Source organism: Anolis sagrei, chromosome 4, assembly GCF_037176765.1.
Source record: "Anolis sagrei isolate rAnoSag1 chromosome 4, rAnoSag1.mat, whole genome shotgun sequence".
Classification (NCBI taxonomy): domain Eukaryota; kingdom Metazoa; phylum Chordata; class Lepidosauria; order Squamata; family Dactyloidae; genus Anolis; species Anolis sagrei.
The window spans coordinates 214,176,474-214,183,068 of NC_090024.1; positions in this window are offsets into that span (position 1 = coordinate 214,176,474).

Here is a 6,595-nt window from a genome sequence, read left to right on the forward strand (position 1 = left end):
AATGAATTAATGAGGGGAAAACTTAGATAGTTAGTTATGCTGCATAACTAATAATCTTATGCATGTTTCTCAGAGCCCTCCCACACAGCCATATATCCCAGAATATCAAGGCAGAAAATCCCACAATATCTGCTTTGAACTGGGTTATCTGAGTCCACGCTGCCATATATTCCAGTTCAAAGCAGATAATGTGGGTTTTTTTTCAGCTGTGTGGAAAGGGCTTCAGTGTATTCAGTGTAAAGTACTCCTGGACAACCTGGCGTATATGGCACTGCACCACTGCAGCCCAGTTTTATGTTACACTAACCAATTTCTGTTTAATTGTTTTTAAAGAAGTATAATTCAAATATACTACAATCCAAAATATCATTAGTTAGAAGAAAACTTACTTTACTGACACTTAATTCCAGGAAAACATAACTGGGGCGAGGTTATATCTCTAACTAAAAGTAATAATAAGCTGAATGTGCAAACCATGTAAAGGAGAACAGGAGCCATTTCTTAAAGATTTGTGAGAAGAGTGCTTGTCAGTTCCAACCTCACTAAGAGGTGAACAATATACTTACATCTAAAAGATATGTTGTAGGTATCAGAAGCACTAGACTCCACCCTTGCAAAATATATAACAATTTTATGATAAATGATTAGGAATGGTGAAAGGAACAATATTGACAAGACAAACAACACTGAATAGAATAATCAGGAGGATATGTATATTTGATATAGATAGATATGAGATATGAGCTGGGAAATGTGACAGAACCACAACTTTTTGAATGTGTTAACCTGGAGGAGAGTCAGGAACAATCAAATAATATAATAATAAGTATTTATACCCCACTTTATCTCCTGAGAAAATGACTCAAAAAGGCTAATAAATTTAGTTTTATATAAGAATATAATACCACAAAATATAGGACTTCTAGATAAATACAGAATATGTGCTCATTTTACATCAACATTAATTCAAGTATCCGCAGCTAAGAATAATATGAGTAGACAATGAAGATGATGAGAACTGGGACGACTAAGTTGGTGGTGCTGGAAGAACATTAGTACGGCACTGATTTACTATATATGCTGTGTTTATATTTATAGCATACAGATTGTTTACAGTTTATTCATAGATTTGTTTACTGTATACTTAATAAAAAAATTTCAAATACACACTCACCCACCCACACACTGCCTATGAAATTCATGGGGTCACCATAAGTCAGCAGGCAGCTTGAAGACACATATACACATGGAAATCAGAGTACAGAAAGGTAGGTTGTAAGTATTTATAGAGAAACAAAATTCTAAAGTAGAAGTTGTTGATCTAACACTAAAGTGAGGCAAGTTTCCCAGAAGTAGGAGCAATAAAGCTGGCTTCAGATACAAGTGGCCAGACCAAACCACTTGTGAATTTTTGTTGTGAACCCTATTTTCTTTCACATTGCTGCTATGCTGCTGGTGCAACAGAAGGACCTCCCCCTGACACATACTTGTATTAAGAACAAGGCACGTGGGGAGCATGTGCCTTGTATTACAACTGATTCCCACTACCGGAAGGCTTCTGGAGCACAAATCTGCTTTAATATAAGATGCGTGATGATCTTCACATACTAAAGAAGTAGCAGCCTTTAAAACTGCTCCCCACTACGATGGAACTGTGCAAGCAAAAGAGATACAAGGCATAAATACTGTAAATAAACAATAGGGTTAGGTTGCAAGAGGACCTTTGGTTTGTATGTATGTTGCTTAAACTTGTAATCAAAGGAGAGAGATTAATCTTTTCTTGTCAGACTACTTTTTATATACAACAGTCTGTAGGGTGGATGAGACAAAAAGGCTTGCACCATATGAAGCCAGTAGCAGTGGTCCTTAACCTATGAATCCCCAGATGTTTTGGCCTTCAACTCCCAGAAATCTTAACAGCTTGTAAGTTGGCTGGGATTTGTGGGAGTTGTAGGACCCACAGGTTGCAGGACAGAGAAGATAGATGTGACTGCCATTCTCATATTCTGGACTGGGGTGGGCCTGTTTTTGGATATTTGTTGCTGGCAGCTAATTTAGTTACTTTTATTTTAATATATTTGTCTTATGGTTGTTTTAAAACTTAGTAAAGGGTGATTATGTGTGTACTTTCCTAAGATAGAGCTTTAGGTTTACAACTCCCCTTGCCCAGTCTAACCTCACGCATTTGAAGTGAAGATCATTTTGCTCTCCATATGTTTTGGACTGCAAGGTCCTTCACAGACAGTATAGCCAATGCTGAGAGGTCAAGGAGATGCAATCTGACAATATCTGCAGAGCCACAGATTATAGCCCTATCTCTCTATCAGAAGGAACTCTCCAAAATTGAACCCCAACATAGATAAAACTGAGAAAATCCTTGCTTGTGTAATCCTAAAATCTGCAACAGCCACCAGAAATCTCATTCCAGCTACTCAAAGGAGCTCTTTATTTTCTGCATGAGAAATACAGGTTGGTCCATTTTTGTTTTGGTTACCTGCCACCTTTAAAAATTGAGTTTCATTGGGGAGAAAAATGGGCTGCAAATCTAATGAATAAATAATTAAAGGTAAAGGACAATTTTTTTTCTTAAGAGATGCAAATGTTCTATGTTTTAATATTCTTGTTATGGTTTTATATTATGTGTTAATGTTTTTAAATGTTTTATGTTTGTTTGTTTTTTTGTCGTGTCAGGAGCATCCTGTTGTGAGAGAATTGGCCGTCTGCAAGGACGTTACCCAGGGGACGCCTGGATGATTTTTGATGTTTTATCATCCTTGTGGGAGGCTTCTCTCATGTCCCCGCATAAGGAGCTGGAGCTGATAGAGGGAGCTCATCCGCCTCTCTCCGGATTCGAACCTGCGACCTGTCGGTCTTCAGTCCTGCCGACACAGGGCTTTAACCCACTGCGCCACCGGGGGCTCCAATGTTTTATGGTGTTTTGGGGTATCAAATCGTTGCCATTGTAAACCGCCCTGAGTTGACTGAGGGCTGAGAAGGGTGGTATATAAATACAGTAAATAAATAAATAAATAAATAAAGGTTTCCTCTGACATTAAGTCTAGACGTGGCCAACTCTGGAGGGTTGTTCTCATCTTCATTTCTAAGCTGAAGAGCCAGCACTGTCCATAGACACCTCCAAGCCAGCATGACTGGATGAAACCCCGTTACCTTTCCGCAGAAGCGGTACCTATTGATCTACTCACATTTGGATATTTTGGAACTGCTAGGTTGGCAGACGCTGGGACTAACAGCAGGATCTCACCCCGACCCGCAGAGTAGAACCATCAACCTTTTGGTCAGCAAGTTCAGCACCTCAGCAGTTTAACCTGCTGCACCACCCGGGGGGGGGGGGATAAATAATTAGAAACAGAATTAAAAATTAGAATGAAACCCACAAAACTACAAATTGCAAGATTCGATAGCATTGAACCATGGCAATTAAAGCGATGCCAAACTACATGAACTCTATAATCATCATCATCATAATCATTATTTATACCCTGCATGTGGATGGACCCTTCGTTGGCCAGGAAACATACATTTTCTGTGGATTTTCTATTACTTAAAACCACTGAGAAATTTAGGATTTCAACATGGGGGCAGGAGTGGGCAGGCTCCTCAATTCTCAACACAAACGTTTTATACACTTAAACATTGAAAAATGTGGAAATGTACATAACCTTACTGTGCCTTGTTGCTTCTGGTCTCTGGTCTGGTCTTACACTTTCCTAGTTTGAATCTGGTTTTAAAGGTTTGGATGAGGTGTGGAATTGATTCGGTTTGAACTGCCTTGGCTCAATGCTTTGGAATCCTGGGAACTAGAAGTTTGGGCTTTTTTTCCTCTTTGTTTTGGCAAAGAAAGCTAAAGCCCTTGTAAACCTATTTATACATTTATTTATATATATAATAGCCATCCCCTGCCATGCATTGCTGTGGCCCAGTCTGTGTATATGTGTTTTGTGTGTATATATGCATATGTGTGTATATATTTGTGTATATGTGTATATATGTGTTTATGTGTCTGTGTGTATATAGTGTATATGTGTGTGCTTGTGTATATGCATATATGTGTGTATGTGTATATGTATATGTGTGTAGGTGTATATGCGTGTAGGTATATATGTATGTGTGTGTATACTGTGTGTGTATATTTGTGTGTGCTTGCATATATATGTGTCTGTATGTATGTGTGCATGTGTATATGTATTGTTGTTGTTCATTCGTTCAGTCGTCTCCGACTCTTCGTGACCTCATGGACCAGCCTACGCCAGAGCTCCCTGTCGGCCGTTACCACCCCCAGCTCCTTCAAGGTCAGTCCAGTCACTTCAAGGATGCCATCCATCCATCTTGCCCTTGGTCGGCCCCTCTTCCTTTTGCCTTCCACTTTCCCCAGCATCATTCCCTTCTCTAGGCTTTCCTGTCTCCTCATGATGTGGCCAAAGTACTTCAACTTTGTCTCTAGTATCTTTCCCTCCAGTGAGCAGTCGGGCTTTATTTCCTGGAGGATGGACTGGTTGGATCTTCTCGCAGTCCAAGGGACTCTCAGCACTTTCCTCCAACACCACAGCTCAAAAGCATCGATCTTCCTTCGCTCAGCCTTCCCTAAGGTCCAGCTCTCACATCCGTAGGTGACTACAGGGAATACCATGGCTTTGACTAGGCGGATCTTTGTTGCCAGTCTGATGTCTCTACTCTTCACTATTTTATCGAGACTGGACATTGCTCTCCTCCCAAGAAGTAAGCGTCTTCTGATTTCCTGGCCACAGTCTGCATCTGCAGTAATCTTTGCACCTAGAAATACAAAGTCTGTCACGGCCTCCACAGTTTCTCCCTCTATTTTCCAGTTGACAATCATTCTTGTTGCCATAATCTTGGTTTTTTTGACGTTTAGCTGCAACCCGGCTTTTGCGCTTTCTTCTTTCACCTTGATTAGAAGGCTCCTCAGCTCCTCCTCGCTTTCGGCCATCAGAGTGGTGTCATCTGCATATCTGAGGTTGTTAATGTTTCTTCCAGCAATTTTCACCCCAGCTTTGCATTCATCCAGCCCCGCACATCGCATGATGTGTTCTGCATACAAGTTAAAAAGGTTGGGTGAGAGTATGCAGCCTTGCCGTACGCCTTTCCCAATCTTGAACCAGTCTGTTGTTCCGTGGTCAGTTCTGACTGTTGCTACTTGGTCCTTGTACAGATTCCTCAGGAGAGAGACAAGGTGGCTTGGGATGCCCATCCCACCAAGAACTTGCCACAATTTATTATGATCCACACAGTCAAAGGCTTTAGAATAGTCAATGAAGCAGAAGTAGATGTTTTTCTGAAACTCCCTGCCTTTCTCCATTATCCAGCGGATATTGGCAATCTGGTCTCTCGTTCCTCTGCCTTTTCTAAACCCAGCTTGAACATCTGGCAACTCTCGCTCCATGTATTGCTGGAGTCTTCCTTGCAGGATCTTGAGCATTACCTTACTGGCATGAGAAATAAGGGCCACTGTACGGAAGTTTGAGCAGTCTTTCGCATTTCCCTTTTTTGGTATGGGCATATAAGTTGATTTTTTCCAGTCTGATGGCCATTCTTGTGTTTTCCATATTTGCTGGCAAATGGCATGCATCACCTTGACAGCATCATCTTTTAAGATTTTAAACAGTTCAGCTGGGATCCCATCATCTCCTGCTGCCTTGTTGTTAGCAATGCTTCTTAAGGCCCATTCAACCTCACTCCTCAGGATGTCTGGTTCTAATTCATTCACCACACCGTCAGAGCTATCCTCGATATTGTTATCCTTCCTATACAGATATTCTGTATAGTCTCGCCACCTTCTCTTGATCTCTTCAGCTTCTGTTAGGTCCCTGCCATCTTTGTTTCTTATCATACCAATTTTTGCCTGAAATTTACCTCCAATGTTTCTAATTTTCTGGAAGAGGTCTCTTGTCCTTCCTATTCTGTTGTCTTCTTCCACTTCCATGCATTGCTTATTTAAAAATAGTTCCTTATCTCTTCTGGCCAACCTCTGGAATTGCGCATTTAACTGGGCATATCTCCCCTTTTCACTGTTTCCTTTTGCTTTCCTCCTTTCTTGGGCTACTTCCAGTGTCTCAGCAGACAACCATTTTGCCTTCTTGGTTTTCTTTTTCTTTGGAACGTACTTTGTTGCCGCCTCCTGAACAATGTCGCGGACTTCTGTCCATATTTCTTCTGGGACTCTGTTTACTAAATCTAGTCCTTCAAATCTGTTCTTCACTTCCACTGTATATTCGCTAGGAATGTTAGTGAGATCATATCTAACTGGTCTGTGTATTTTCCCTGATCTCTTTAGTTTTATTCTAAATTGGGCAATAAGAAGTTCGTGATCTGAGCTACAGTCAGCCCCAGGTCTTTTTTTCACCGACTGGATGGATGTCCACCATCTTTGGCTGCAAAGGATGTAGTCAATCTGATTTCGGTGTTGACCATCTGGTGAGGTCCATGTATAAAGCCGTCTTTTAGGTTGTTGGAAGAGAGTATTCGTTATACACAGCGAGTTTTCCTGGCAGAATTCTATCAGCCTGCGTCCCGCTTCATTTTGTTCTCCCAGACCATGCTTGCCTGTGATCCCAGTTGT